Source organism: Balaenoptera borealis, assembly GCF_965194805.1.
Source record: "Balaenoptera borealis genome assembly, chromosome: 8".
Lineage (NCBI taxonomy): Eukaryota > Metazoa > Chordata > Mammalia > Artiodactyla > Balaenopteridae > Balaenoptera > Balaenoptera borealis.
This window is the reverse complement of record NC_138865.1, coordinates 111,628,035-111,644,426: the sequence shown is the minus strand read 5'-3', so window position 1 is coordinate 111,644,426 and position 16,392 is coordinate 111,628,035. Positions and strand designations below refer to the sequence as shown.

The 16,392-nt window shown below is 46.8% G+C and overlaps 1 long non-coding RNA gene across 1 annotated transcript in view; it reads right to left on the bottom strand.

The window, feature by feature from the left end:
- The window catches only part of LOC309633958, a 253,401-nt gene extending 237,313 nt beyond the window's left edge, over positions 1-16,088 (bottom strand). The window contains exon 1 of the long non-coding RNA XR_014247789.1: positions 12,376-16,088. This is a non-coding gene — a long non-coding RNA (uncharacterized lncRNA). The remainder of the gene's footprint in view (positions 1-12,375) is intronic.
- Between the last annotated feature and the right edge of the window lie 304 nt (positions 16,089-16,392).

The following is a 16,392-nucleotide window of genomic DNA, read 5'->3' as shown; positions in this document are numbered from 1 at the left end:
GGACTGTCAGGAACTGTGCAGGGTCTGAGATTTTACCCTACGTACAAGCTAAGAATCTAGCCTGCTCCTGCTTCTTGATTGCTGGCAGAAGACATGAGGGTCCTGGGTCAGACTCAGAGGACAATTTATTACAACAATAGCAGTAGCCAGAGACTCAGCATTTTTTTTTCACCCAATGCCCAATTCCCACAGATCAACATGAAGAGGGCTAGAAGTCAGCTGCACACACAGTGGGTTGTATTGTAGGTGAGGACTCTGAGCTGAGGAAACCCAGGGCTTCTGTAATGGGCAGTAGCATGCCTGCCCTTTGCCATAGAGGGAGATATGTCTTCCTCTGTCTGTCTTCCAAGGAAGTTTGCCACACAAATATCCTTGACAAGAGATCCCAGAACAAACGACAGTCAGTGCCTTGCTCACAAGTCATATAAAATGTGAGAACTCTGTCTTAGTTTGGGCTGCCATAGCACAGTACCACAGACTGAGAGATGTAAACAACAGAAGTTTATTTCTCACAGTTCCAGAGACTAGAAAGTCCATGGTCAAGGTGCTGGCCAATTTGGTTCCTTTTGAGAGTTCTTTTCTTGGCTTGTAGAAGGCCACCTTCTCACTGTGTCCTCACATGGCAGAGAGACAGACAGACAGAGACACAGAGAGAAACAGAATGAGATCTCTTATAAGAGATCTCTATAAGGTCACCAGTCCTATGGGATTAGGGTTCCACGCTTATGACTTTGGTTAACCTTAATCCTTATCTCCCTGTCTCCACATACAGTCACATTGTGGGTTAGGGCTCTAACATTTGAATTTTGGAGGGACACAATTCAGTCCATAGCAAGCTCCAGGAGAATTGGTCCCAACAGGGACTAGCCAAGAAGGTGACCATGAGGGTCATCTCAGAGGCTGGGTACCACAGCCCAGGTTTTGTGGTGGCATCCTCAGATGATCTCTTCCTGAGGCGAAAATGGGGAGTGGAGGCCATAGCCTCTTTGTTATTAATTATAACATCCCTTCACTTACCCCCTTAACCCACTGCCATCCCTCCTCTAAGCCAGGCCCCGAAAGGTGGAAACTGGGGCCCTCCTGTCTCCCTGCCTCACTGCCTTCCTGCCTTTCTCTCTCTGCTCCATCTTTGGGGTAGGATTTCCCCAATGTCACCTCCTCCTTCCCAACTCTAACCACATGGCTAAATTTTTAATTGATAAATAGGAACTACAGGTAGTTGACGATCATCTAGCTATAAAATCCTATTTTTGAATGTCTGAAGTTGAATGTGCCTTTCTCTTTCTACTTCTATAATGTTCCCAGTTCCCCCCAGGCCAATGAATGTTCCCTGACCAACTATTGCAAAGATCAGAATTTTATTTTTAAAGTACATTAATAATTTTCAAACTATTAAACCCATTTACACACAGAATTGTTCAAAGGCACAAGTAGAATTATCTAACACATATTGTTGTAAATTTTGCTTTTCATATTAGAAAACATATTAGAGATTCTATATCAGTAATATAGATCTACTTTATTCTTTTTTGATAGTGCTATAGTATTCCAGAGTTGTAGATATACCACAATTTATTCAACCATAATTCTTCTGAAGGACATTTAAGTTGTTTCAAATATTTTTGTACTACTGGCAATGCTGTAGGGAGTAACCTGATCCTTGCATGTATGTGCTAGTAATTTTGTAGGATAAATGTTTACAGTGGAATTGCTGGCAGATAGAATACACATACTTTTCATTTTGATAGATATTACTAAATTGCCCCCTTAATTAATTACAATTAATGTAAAATTAATTTACATCCCTCTAACAGCATATGAATGTGCTCATTTCCCCACCCCACCCCATCACAGAATATCACCAGTTTTTTAGTTTAGTAAATCTGTTGGGCAAAAAGTGATTTCCTCACATGTTTTAATTTTCATTGTTACTAATGAGCTCAAGTTTTCTTCATCTATTTACTGACCATTTGTAATATTTCTTTCTGAAATACTTGACCATATATCTAACCCATTTTACTATTGGATTGCTGTTGTTTTCTTATTTGTTTGTGGGAACTCTTTATATATTGTAGATATTACTCTTTGTCTACAATATAAATTACAGATACTTATTCCCAGTCAATTTGTTTGTCTTTTAAATTTCTTTGGTGCCTTTCACTGCATAAAATATTTTATTTTTGTGGAGTTGGATCTGCTTATCATTTTCTTTATAACTCCTGGGTTTCATGGATCTGCTTATCATTTTCTTTAAAACTCCTGGGTTTCATGTCTTTCTTGCACAAACCTTTTATGGAGTAAAAATATTAACCCTTTCAGTAAGAAGGGGTCTTGCTCTCTGAACATTGTCTGATGCTTCACCTGATTTGAGGTCCTGAGACTGCAGCCAAAGGAAGTCACCTTCCCCCAGCCTGGCATGGGGGAGGGGGCATCCCAGAGGGTAGCGATGGAGGCACTGAGGGCCCCCAGTGATGTTAGTTGAACAAAACAAGCTGAACTCCTGGGAGCTGGTCCCTTTGGAAGGGCATGGCTTCTTAAGAGGCCCCAAGGGGGACCCTGGGAGGAGCCACTCGTTGATCCTCAGCTGGCTGGGAGCCTGTAGGAGGAGCCCGTGCCTGCCACTGTCAGGCCTCCTTCCCGTTGTGGCTCTGCCAGCCCACATTCATAGCCACTCACAGTCATTCCCACCCCAAAACACCAAACACGGATGACATACACACGGCCATGCAGAAGCACAATAAAAAATGCACACGTGTATACCCACGTGGGCATCCATGCCACTCCCAGCCAGAGGAACTTTTCTGAAATGTAAATCAAATCATTTTCCTCTCTTGCTTAAGATCCTTCAAAGGCTCTCCACACCCCATGCCAGATGAAGTCCCAACTCAGCCTCCTCTTGCACCATCTGGTCCCTGACCCCATTCCCAGCCTCAAGGCTCACCAGCTGGCTCCCTGCCCCATCCCATGCTCCCAGTTCTTTAGGTGTGCCAAGCCCTCTCCTTCCCCTGGGCCTTTGCACGTGCTGTTCTCTCTGCTTAAAAGGCTTTACCCCAGTGCTTCATCTACTGACTCCTCCCAAACTAGAGCTTCTCAAACTAACTGTGGGGTGGAACCAAGCTGGGTTTTTTTTTTCCCTTTCCAACCCATGATGGAGAGATGTTTTTGTAGAATACAATAAAATAAGTTACTTTAAAAAACTTAAAAACAAAGTGAGGTATAACCACCTTGGAAAATAGTAGTTTTACATAAAGTCAAATAATCACTTACCATATGACCCAGCAATCCCACTCCTAAATATGTACCCAAGAGAAATGGAAACCTATGTCCACACAAAACCTGTATGATAATATTCACAGTGGTTTTATTTACAATCATTGTAAACTGGAAACAACTCAAATGTCCCTCAATGGTGAATAGATAAAGTATGGTACATCTTATGCACTGGAATAGTATTCAGCGATAAAAAGGAAAGAACTATCGATACCCACAGTATGGGTGAATTTCAGATGCATTATGCTAAGTGAAAGAATCCGGACTCAAAAGGCTACATTCTGTGTGATTCCATTTATATGACATTAAAGAAAAACAAAACTATAGTGACAGAAAACAGATCAGTGGTTGCCAGGGGCTGGGTTTTGGGGAGGGGAGGGCACTGATGACAAAGGATCATGAAGGAACTTTTGAGTGACGGAAATGTTCCGTATCTTGATTGAGGTGGTAGTTACATGACAGTGTTTGCCAAAATTCATAGAAGGATACATTCAAAAGGGTGTATTTTAGTGTATGTAAGTTATACCTCCAATAAATCTGACTTTTAAAAAAATGTAAATACAAACTCCATTTTCTTATTGTGGTAAAATCAACATAATGTAAAATTTATCATTTGAACCCTTTTCGAGTGTATGATTGAGTAGCATTAAGTACTTTTGCATGTACAACCATGTTGCATAACCGTCATCACCCTCTACCTTCAGAACGTTTTTCATCTTACAAAACTGAAACTCTGTCCCCACTAGACAACAGCTCCCCATTCCCCCTCCCTCCAGCTCCTGGCAATCACCATTCTACTTCTTCTCTATGAATTTGACTATTCTAGGTACCTCACATCAGTGGAATCAGACAGTATTGTCCTTTTGTGTCTGGCTTGTTTCACTTGGCATAACAATATTGTATCATGTGTCAGGATCTCCTTCCTTTTTAAGGCTGGATAATATTTCATTGTATGTATAGACCACATTTTGTTTACCCATTCATCCGTCAACAGATATTTTTGTTGTTTCTGCCTTTTGGCTATTGTGGATAGTCAGACTGTTACAAACATTGATGTAAAAATACAAGCCCCATTTTAAAATGTATCCGATTCAACAGACATAAAATTACTCTATCCATTTTCTCTCAGTTTCATTATCCATCTCCCTAGTCTGCGTTTTGAGTAGCAAAGCCAGCCTTGTCCCTGCGCTGGCTGGACTCTACCTTTCCTGAGCCCCCAGTCATCCCCTACAATCCCCTGGGTGTGTCACACCCGCTGGGATGGTCTGTTTGGGATCCAGAGCCTCCTGAGGTAAGACTAGGTCTGAGTCTTCTCTAGCTGCAGCATTGGGGTTAGGGTCAGGCCCAGGCAAAGGGCTCAGAGAAACTGCAGCCAAGTGCAACACTCCTGTGTCTGGGGGCCAATGCAGGAACAAGGCTTGAACCCGTGTCTATCTGACTTCAGATCCATGCTGTTTGTTGTAAGGTACATGCGGTGACACTGGCCCTGAATTGGAGGCGGCGTTCAAGGCCTGCCCCTCTCTAGCGGTCATGCTCAGGACTCTTCCCGCTTGCAGGGACCTCTGCTCCCTTCCAAGCTCAAGATGGAATCACTCAGTCAAGGAGTACTAGTTGTTGCCCACCTTGTGCTGGCTCCTGAGCTGCGGGTTGGGCTACACAGGTGAGCCATGGATGATCATGGACGTTAATATGTGTATACACGTGTGCACTACATACATGTTTCCTAGGTATGGGGGTTTGATATGGTGTGAGTTCCAGATAACTCAAATTTTGATTTTTTGAAAGAACAATCATCTCCTTTCAAAGACTAGGGGTCAGAGAAGGTGGTTTTAAGGCATGTTAGGAATATAAATCTCATTCCTAGTGGTTGCCCTGGCACCTGAGCTTCCAGGGGACCATAGAGAGGTTTTTTTTAAAGGTGACATATAGACACATGTCCACACTGACGTACGTGCTTACACATAAACACACAATACTATATGACTAACCCAAGACTGGCCCATAAACGCATGCTTAGATATACATGTAAACTCACAGACAACCACACATAATGCAAAGGCTAATTACCAATATTTATTATTTCCAATGAACCAAGCACTGTGTTAAGTACTTTACGTATACTGCTACCTAATCCCTTTGCAAAAATCAGTCAGGATGAGCATTATAACTTTCACCCCCATTTTACAGATGAGGAAAACAAGGCTCAGAGAAGTGAAGTGAATTGCTTAAGGTCACAGAGCTCGGAAGCGGTTGAACTGGGATTTGAATCACAGTGGGTGAAAGTCCGAGGCCAGCATGCACAATCATTAGACTGTTTGCTAACACACAGCTGCATATGTCACAAACCCATGAGTTCACGCACAGATCACAGGTGCTGACACATTGATGCACACTTATAGGCACACACATGCACGTGGACCCCCACATACGGCATACTTGTGTGCAAAGACACACACAGGCACATAAACACTTAGTCGGTTCCCGGTAGGCTCACAGCCACACATTTTAATGTAGGCCACATGCAGCTGCACACGCTGAGTTTACTGACTTGAGTTTGTGCAGAGCTAAGTCCAGACTTAGATCTGGGTCCTCCCATAGATTTCCTCCCTGCCTGCCCCCTCTTGGCAGGTAGGAGCTCGGGGGTTGGGCAGTGCTGCGTTGAGCCCTGCCAGCTGGTGGCCCCGATCCTCTGAGGACGCCTCCCACTCCAATCCGCCAGGTAAGCAGAGCCACCCTTGGGGCCAGCTTCACAAAGCGCTACCCCTGGGAGCCTCCCAGGAGAGGCTGAGCTCAGGAAAACTTCCAGGCGGCTGCCACAGTGGCGCACCCCGGCCCCAGCCCACACCTCCTGCTGCTTGCAGCTCCCTCTCCAGCCACAGGTGTGGATTATGGAGGCAATGACCCCCACGTCTCCTGCCTCATTTTCCATTCAGCCCCCAAGTCACCCCACGCCCCAGTGCACATGGGGCACAGAGCAGTGATACCTACCCCAGCTAGGAGTCAAGGAAGAGGGGTCTAAGCTGAGGTCTTAACCTGAAGGTGTAACAGGAATTAGCCGGTGAGTCGGAGTGGAGGAGAGCTTTAGCCAGAGGGCAGCATGTGCCAAGTCCCAGAAGTGAGAGAAAATGACACCTCTGGGGACTTGCAATTGATTTGTCATGCCCGAAGGGGAACAAGAAGGATTGCAGAGTGATCAAAAGCCTTGGTTATGGGCTGCTTTGAGTCTTATGAGACTGAACCTTCCCAGGGTGGGTAGGGGTGAGCTCAGAACCACAAAGGCCTTGGGCAGCTGCCAGAGTGGCCACTAATTTAGGCCTCCCTTCTTTGGCCACCAGACCACAGAGCACGGCCACTGATGCTCTCAGACCCAGAGCACTGACTCACTGTCCTGGGGCCACTTGGCAGCCCAGGGCTTGCCCAGCCAACCCGGTGGCCATGTCTCACCCTCATGAGCCAGGCCAGTGACACTTCTGGGTGGATATTACTATTCCCATTTTACAAGTGAGGAAACTGAGTCTTGCAGAGGCATCTTTTTAAAGCAAGAGATTGATCTGTCTAGAGCTGGCCATGAGGAGAAAGATCCCTCTGGGCGTGGCCTGGAAGGACTGTGCTTTCATCTGGGAGGGGCGGGAGAGAATTAGTGGGGCTGGGAGGCCTGGAACAGAGACTCAAAGACTGAGGCTGGATTCCCTTGGATGGGAGTGGGTCTCTGGTCTTTGGAGTGACCTCTAAGGCACTCCTTTGCTTTACTTCATGCCACTCCCAGCTTTAGCCCCCTCCCTGAGAGTCTGGAGACTACCCCCCCATTGCCGTATAGACAGCCCCAAATAAATCTTTTTAAGAATCCTAGAAAATGCCATTAATTTGTATGGTTCCCAAGTAATTTCCCTGTGAAGTAGGTTTATGGCTGCAACTGTGGTGACTCCACCCCTAATGAGAGAGACCCTAAATCCCTCTCTGTCCAGCCTCCAGCTCAAGCTTTCTCCTGAGCCCTAGGTCCTTGGCCCTCAGGGGATCAATGTCCCCTGGCCATGAGAGAGTAAGTGCAGAATTAGGAGTTACACAGGCCAGAGTTTTCATCCTGATTCTGCCCCAGAATCAGCTCTGTGACTTCAACAAGTCCCTTCCCCTCTCTGGACCCCAATTTCATCAACTGTAAGAATCGGGATGATTGTAACTATTTCATGGTAGTTTATTGCAAGATTGTAGTGATGGTTTAATGATAAAATGTATAGAAATGGCCAAGCACCATGCCTGGCTCTTAGTAAAGATTTTAAAAATGGCTGGTGATTTTTAGGGGGCTCCGTATTTTCTGTGTAAAAGAATGTAAATTCTGTAGCTCAGAATTCAAATCTCTTCTAAATCAGACCTCAGCCCAGCCCTTCAGACTTATCTTTCCCACAGAAAGCAGTAGGGCTCAGCAGTGGGGCTCAGGGAGCAGGAGGTTCTAGATGTCCACTGGGCAGCACCCCTTGGGGGAGAGGGGCTGAGACTGCTAAGGCAGCCTTATAACCTCTGCTAGTCTGAAAGGGCTCTGAGATGGGGGATCTGAGCCTGTGGGTGGAGATCTCTGTGCCTCCATTTCAGGTGGCCTGCAGGACACCTCTTCCCCTTTATCAGCTAGGGCTGCCATTATCTCCCTCTGATCAAAGTTTTGGCCATGGTTGGAAGACAGGTGTGTGGCTGGGAGTGAATAAGACACTCCATTTCCCGGGGGCCCTGCTCCCAGTACTAAAAGAGTCACAAATCAGGCCCTCACCAGCCTGAGCCCAAGATCATCTATGTTTGATGATTCCCCTAGAGAGATCCAAGGTGGACTCCCCACTCTGGTGAGAATGGAGAGTGGGAGGTCTTTAGTATCTGTGGAGGCAACAGGGAAGAGGGGCTAGAGCAATAGCCAGATACTTGTAGATTCAGATCCCAGCTCTATTATTTGTCGTGTGCATGTGGACAAGATGCTCTCTGTCACTGATCTTCAATATTTGCATTTGTAAAGTGGGAGAAATGACATCTACATTGCAGACCCATTGGGCATATTATTTATTTACTTATTTATTTATTATTTTTTAATTTTTGGCTGCATTGTGTCTTCGTTGCTGTGCGTGGCTTTCTCTAGTTGTGGCGAGCAGGGGCTATTCTTCGTTGAGGTGCACGGGCTTCTCATTGCGGTGGCTTCTCTTGTTGCGGAGCTCAGGCTCTAGGCTCGCGGGCTTCAGTAGTTGTGGCTCACGGGCCCAGTTGCTCCGCGGCATGTGGGATCTTCCCGGACCAGGTCTCGAACCCGTGTCCCCTGCATTGGCAGATGGATTCCCAACCACTGCGCCACAAGGGAAGCCCCCATTGGGCATATTAAATGAGATGACATATGTACAGCATTGGAATAGTGCCTGGCACATAGCCGACTTGATAAATGTCCTCTTCTCCCAGCTGTTAGCACTAGTACCCAGGACAGCTCCCCATCCTTGCCCTCTTGGCTGCTGTCCACGGTGCTGATGAAAGATTACAGTCTCTTCCATTCTCTACCCCTCGCTCCTCGTCCATTGACCTCTGTGACATTCTCACAGGTCTTAGAGATCAAGGATAGTGCTTTCACAATTTTCTCTCAAACCATTATCACCAGGCTTAAAACACAGTTGTAGAATGAAAGCTGTCATTCCCACGGTGGGCAGATGTGTGTCTTTTTCCTCCTGTACATTCCATTGAATGTCCATTGCGTTGGGTCCAAGAGCTCCAGCTTAATAAGTAGAATTATAATAAAAACAAGAACAAAGCACAATAATGGTTGTTGACCACGGATTGTTAACCAAGATTTCTCATTACTCCAATCTCATAAACCACTGTCCAGAAATCCAGACATTTTCAACAGCACCTAATAATTCTTGCCTCCTCTCTTCCTTTCCAGTCCTGATAATCTGTAGAAAGAAAGCACCAAGGCTCCCAAATCTCTGTTACTACCCATTTCTCCATTCAGGGGTGTGATCAAAGCCATGATTATTCTCAGCACATCTTCCAGCAGGACGAGTCAGATACAGACAAAGCAAGAAAAGAGCACGGGATTTGGAGTAAGCCAGATCTGGGTTCGAGTCTTAGCTCTGTTACTCACTAGCTCCCTGACTTGGTAACTTCTCTGAGCCTCAGTTTTCTTTTCTTTTCTTTTCTCTTTCTTTCTTTCTTTCTTTTTTTTTTTTTTGAGCCTCAATTCTCTTATCTATAAAGTGAAGTTAGTAACTGCACCTCCTCCATAGGGTTATTGGGAGGATCAAAGGAGATGTTGCTCCTAAAGTGTTTAGTAGTATCTCAATAAATGCTCCATTAATTGATAACTATAATTACTTCAGGTATCTGACCCTGAGGCTCAAAGAGGAGACACCAATCACCATGTGTCCCTTCCAGTAAAGTCAGCTTTAGACTCCTTAATGTTGGAGGCTGTCCTGGGGGCTTGGCTTTCCTCGCACTCCCATGGGCTGTTGTACCTCCCAGAGTACCAGTTTACTCCTCTTTCTTTCCCTGTTCAGTATAACACCCCCACCTCCCCACACACACATACTGCCTGTCTTGTCAATTTTTATTTTGTACAAGTCCACCTCTTCTGAATCTCATACAGAGTTTGGTTAATATCTATTGGAGACAGACAGGCAAACTTGGGTTTGAATCCTGGCTCAGCACATGCTAGATGTGGCACTTTAGACAAGTCACTTAGCCTCTCTAGCCTCAGTTTCCTCATCTGTAAAATGGTGATGATAATATCTCTTTCCTCATGAGATTCTTACAAGGAGCAAAGGAGAAAATGCATTAAAGTTCTTAGCACAGATGCACATGGCAAGTGCCAAATACCTATTAGCCATTACTGTTGTTCTTCTTGGTTTCCTGATTTTTGTTTCCATCATTCTTTTCAAGGTATGCTCTGCTTTCTCCCTAACAAGTTGGAGAGTGGAGAGTCTTACCTCAAGCTCTTTGGAAGCAGAGTGAACACCTGTATTTGGAGCCCATCTTGTGTCATCTCTTCAGGAAAGACATGCATGGAGCACAGCCTGAGTCCTCTGGGACTTACTTAGTGTTGGGATCCTAAGTGGAATACTCAGCCTTTGTGGTTGTCTTTGTTATGTTGTGTGTGTATGCGTGCACACGTCAGATTGTGTGTATGCATATCTGTGAGTGTAGGAATAGGTGTGTCAAGTGATTGTGTGTGACTTTTATGGACGTGTACATGTAATTGGGTATGGAAGAACATGTGCAAATGAGAAATGGTTGTGTGTGTAAGGTTACGTGTATGTGTGTGATGGGGGTGCAGCTGTTGGATGTAATGCCAGCTCTTCAGCCATCTGCAGGCTTGAGGGGTCCTGGGCAATTCACAAGATTGCCGGTTGCCAGCACCTGCCATTCTGAGCACCAACCCAAGCCTGTCGTTTTGGAATATCACGCTTCAGTGACTCACAATCCTGCTTACTCGGAATTTTTCATCATCCGACCTAAGTGGGGTATCATGAAAATATTTGCCAAACACACCAATGGTACACTGGGAGCTTTTTTAAGAAATTTTTCCAGTGCTTTAAAAATCACTCAGTTTGTACCCTCTTGTTTATAGTGAGTGCTTAATTACCCATGATTCTTATCTGTTCATTAAAGCAATGTTCCTAAGGGACATTGTCTTGACAATACAGGGTTAGTCATTAATTCGCATTAATTTGAAAGTAATAAAAATTTTGCAGTGTCCCATAATTCAGACTTATCACTAATTCACAAACACCTTCCCCCCAATTATTCCAAATCAGGAAAGTTCTATTATTTAACAGCAATATATACAATACTCAAGGGAAATAATTTCCATGTCACCATTTAGAATTCAATAACATAAGATCTTCATCTGAATAGAGCTGAATTCTTTTAAGGCACTTAGCCACCTATTGTTTTCTCTGATTCTCATAACAGGTCGGGGTGATGACGCCTGTTTGTCGGAGGGAAACGGATGCTCACGGTGGTGAAGTGAGCTGCAAACCAGCCTCACGAAGTCAGTTAGTGAAGAAAGTCAGAATTAAATCCAAGGACTCTCAGTGGACTCAGTTTCTCAAAACACAGTGAGTTGACCCCCCAAAAATTCAGAAGGAACTCTCACCCTTGACTGTGGGAGCAGGAAAGATGTAGCTCTCAGCAGTTTGTCACTTCATCTGCCCCAGGGCGTTGTTTCAGGAAATAGTAAGAAGCAGAAATTTTAGCAACAAGAAGAAATCCCTCAAAAACCTGTTTCTCTGTGCCTCCTTCCATTTTTTCTGCCTGTGCTCAGCCATCTCCTAAATACCTACTGTGTGCTGGCCTTGTGCTAAGGTCAAAGGCAGGCTCCCAAGTGGGTCTGTCAGCTGGACTCAAGGACCTCACAGTCTAACGAGGGGAGGTGGAGACATAAAAAACAGTTACTCCAACCTAGCATGCCCTGGGGGGGCAGGGCAGGCAGTTCAAGGGATCGCAGAATAGGGTGGCAGATGCCACCCTTCGGGGTGTGGAGTCAGGGAAGGGGAGGGATAGGGAGTTGAGTTAGCCAGGCCAAGCATCAGGGGCTGAATTGTGTTTCCCAGGAATTCATATTGAAATCCTCAGCCCCAGTACCTCACAATGTGACAGTATTTGGAGACAGGGCCTTTGAAGAGGTAATGAAGGTAAAATGAGGTCCTATGGATGGACCCTAATCCAATATGACTGGTGTCCTTAGAAGAAGAGGAAATTAGGACACAGACATGTACAGAGGGAAGACAATGTGAAGACACAGGGAGAAGATAGCTGTTCACAAGCCAAGGAGAGAGGCCTGGAACAGTTCCTTCCCTTAACCCTGCCAACACTTGATCTTGGACTTCTAACTGCCAGAACCACGAGAAAATACATCTCCGTTGATTAAGCCATCCAGTTTGTGATACTATGTTATGGCAGCCTGAGCAAACTAATACACGAGGACAGGATCTGGCATGTGAGGGGAGTTGCACGTGCTCAGCTGGCTGTGGAGCACCCTTGGTGGAGGTAAGGGTAAGACTAGAGAAGGACTCCAGTATCAGAAGATGGGGGCATTGTGTATGCCAGGCTCAAGATTTTAGATTTTTCCTAAAGGCCATGTGGTACCATGAAAAATTTTAAGCTAGAGAGAAATAGGTCTCTAACTGTAAGTACCCAAAAGGGGGGAAAAAACCCAACAAGACCATAACAGAACAAAGAAATCTTAGGATTGGCCCCCTGAGTCTTCTGGCTCATGGAGATAACTATAAAGAAGGCCTTGCAGCAGAGAGGGAAGGCCACAGCCTATGAAATCAAACAGGTCTGGATTTGAATTTCAGTTCCACTATTTTGTTCATGCATTCATTGATTCACTTGGCTCACAAATATTTACTGAGCACCTACTATGTGTTCCAGGCACTGGGAATGTATCCATGACCAAAATATGAAACCCTTGCCTTCAGAGAGCTTACATTCTGCCATACACAATAAACAAATTCATCAGTAAATGTGTAATATGTCAGGCCGTGATAAGAGCTGTGGGGAGAACAAAGCAGAGAAAGGACACAGAGGGGAAGAGGGACACTTTTTTCAACCAGGTGGTCACTGTAGCAGAAACCTGGAGGAAGTGAGGGATTGCGTCGTACAAAGATCTGGGGTATCTAAGAGTATCCCAGGCGGTGGGACTGTGTGGGGCAAAGTCTCGGCAGGTGTGGTAGACAGACTCATAGCTGCTTTCCAACACTTCCAGAAATATGCAGAAGCCAAAGAGCCAAAGGCCACAGTTCCTGGACTGGGGTGCCTTGACCAGAGAGTCCTCAGGAGTGGTAGGGATGAAGGTCTAATCAGGTAGGCTGAGGAGTGAACGGAAGAGGAAGGGGCAGAAACAGCAGCTCCAGACCATCTTGCAAGACTTTTTGCTCAAAAAGAACTCAGCCAAATGGGGTGGTGCCTGGAGGAGGATGCAGGGTCATGGGAAGGTTTTCTTCCAGGAGATATCACAACATGTTTGTGTGATGATGGGATGGATTGAGTGGAGCGGGAAATTGCTGGCTCAGGAAGGAGAGGCAATGCTTGCAGGGGTCCGATCCTTGCTGGGTGAGGGGGAGGGTTCTGGGGCATTCCCATGCAGGCACCTGCCTCACGAAGGAGCAGGGGCAGTGGGGAACACTCTGTGAGAGCAGGGAAGGTGGAGAAAGTGCGAATTCACTGGTGCAAGAAGGTTGGAGGGCCTGGGGCAGGTAGTTTCAGCCTGGTGGTGCCCCGGGGCTGGCTTGGAAGAGCTGACGGTTACATTTTCAGGAACGTTTTGTGAGCTGGTTAGTAAACCATTGGCAGCTTGAAGTAGGCTACAGTGGGAACATTTACACCATGGAAATTGGCAAGTGCTACAAATCAATGCCTTCTTATCCAGAGAGCCATTGTTTAACATTTTCCAACACATCCAATCCAAAGAGATGGTTCTCTCCCGATTGCCTCATGCTATCAGTGAGCCAGGAAAGCAAGACAGTGAGCTGAGCATGAGGAAGGGGGAAGGGCGTTAGAGATTTGAGGAGAAAGAGGGAGATGTATGCCAGTCATCTTGGAGTCATGGAAAAGTCACGTCGACCAGGAAACTCTCTGGCTTGCACAGCAGTGCTGGGAGCCCACTTCTTAGCCTCATGCCCCTGGGCAATTCGCTTGGCCACTTTGAGCCTCACTTTACACATCTGTAAAATTGGAGTTCTGATTCCCAGGTTATCAGAAGCATGAAGTGAGGTCAGGCACATAAAGCATCTTGCCAGAGAAGGGGGCAATGTACTGGCTGAATGGGCTGTGTTCTGGATCTTGGGTTTGCAAAGGAAGGAAAAGCTGAGGACATCTCTTGCTTTTGGCCATTCGAGGAGGGTGCCTGACGCCCCTCCCCCAGCCAACCTCCTCCATGGATTGGGATGGATGGAGTCCAGCTTCAGGCTCAGAACATATTACCCCAACTTCCCCCGATCTACATATTTATCACAATACTGCAACTGCATAATTTAAAGTGGGTGTTAAAAAATATTCCAATGTGTTATGTGATTTTTGCATTCCTGGGTGAAGAAAAATTGCTGCAAGAAGGCGGTTAATTATTTCAAAAGGCAAATTCCATGAAATAAAATAAAAATAGACTCCCTGTCCAGAGGGAAAGTGAGAAACAAAGGGGGAGACATGAGGAATGGTCCTCTCTAAATAGAATGTGGATGTTTCAAGTAGTGAGTGAGTACATGGGACGGAGGCAGACTCTGGGCACCTGTCACGTGACCAGGAGAGAAGAGGACAGTGGGCAGAGATGGTGCCAGCAGGGAGAACAGTGAGGAAGCTGTGATTGCCTGGGGCATGGTGGCGCCCTCGACAAGGGAGAAGCGTGGTGGTGGAGTGAAGTGGTTGAGTCTGGCAAACATTGTGTTGACAAGCATTGGTTAAACTCGAGGCATGGAGGTGAGGGAAGAGGTAAAGTGGACTTTTTATTTCAGGGAAGGGTGGACGGTGGTGCCTTTGCTGGAGGTCTGGATGAAGTCCAGTAAAGAACCACATTCTTCCCCGTCTGAGTTCTGATCAAATTAAGAAATAAGGCCAAGGCTGATGAAGGCCAGCTGTCACCTTAGTTCCTGACGAAAGCATATTTGTGGGTGAGAGCCAAACAGACCTGCAAGCCGAGCCTCAGAATAAGGTCCATGTACCCCTGGGAAGTGCTGAACTGGGGAGCCCGCCCAGGAAGCTCTGAGGGCAAAGAGGAGCAGAAGAGAAGTCCTGCCCCCCGTGGGCAGCTTGCTCCCAGGGATAAAAGGGAAGCACTGAGCCCAGTTGATTTTTCCCAAACTCATCAATCAGAAAAGTTACTCTGCCTGCTCTGGGGCAGGAGGGTGAAGGGAGCGAGGGAGCCGAGAGTTACACTCACTAAGGCACAAGGAAGGCGGCGCCTGGCATTAGCCCAGACCACCTTGCACACAAATGGGGCAGCCAGAGAGACAAGCGGGCTTTGGGGAGGACAATGGATTCAGTGCTGGCGGCGGGGGACCCAGGTGCTATGCGACTGGTGGGTGGAGAAGTTTGCCTTGCCGTAGGGTACAGGAGTCCCAGGGTTGAAGCTTCCCTCTCACTTGCTTCTAAATGATTTCTTGAGCAAAAGAGGAAGAAGTGGGAATTCCCTGGTGGTCCAGTGGTTAGGACTCGGGCTTTCATTGAAAAAAAAAAAAAAAAAGGAAGAAGAAGAAGCGGCTTTAGGAAAAGTGGCAGGAACTTTGCATAAAGCCTCCGTCTCCTCTCTCCGTCACTGCACTGAGGTCGGCTGTGTGTCACTAACCCACCGGCTCACTGCTTCTGATTCTTTTCTGCCCGCTTCTCCCAGTCCAGAGGAGTCTCCGGAGGTCTGTTGAATGAGTGGATCATTGCTGGAGAGGAAGAGGCAAGCCCTTCTCTCTACGGCAGCATGAAATTTCCTTCTGGAAACGGCTGAGTCTGTCACTGAACACAGAGCTGCTTGCCCCCCACTGCAGGTAGGGGTGTGGGTTCATGTCTCACTTTCTTCTCCAACTCAGACATGGCCTCAGCCAGGTGAGTTAGATCAGCATTGTTGTGTGACAGGTGGCAAGTCCTGTGTCCTGATGCAATGAGATAGCAGAAATTGCTTTTATGGAAGGTGGCAGTAGCTGTGAGCTGGCTGGCCTGGGAGGGTGCAGAAACCCTTCTTGGGGAACTCTGCTCCTTTATTAAGGAAGCACCCCTGTAAGCTCATTTGGTCAGGCAAGGCCTCTGGGCAGGGCCCAGGGGGAGGAGGTCAGACAGTGAAGGGTCAAACGGCTCTGCCTGGAAAGGAGCTCAGAACTGCTCAGGGGCACTGAGAAGGAGGGGCTGGGGAAGAGAAGAGTCTAGAGGGGGCCCCCACAGTGATGGGGGGAGATGGCGTAGGTGGGAGTTGGGAGGGTTTGATGCCTGCCAGCAGGGACCACCTGACTTCCATGCAAAATTGCTTCCTCTGCACGCAACAGCTTTGCACGGGTCACCCTTTGGGGAATGGAGGAAGAGAGCTGGCAGCGCCAGGGCGCCTTGCTGTGCCCAGCACCTGAGGAGCCATGGCCCATGAGGGAGCTGGGCACGAAAACACGGAGCCATTGGAGAAACAGGCTG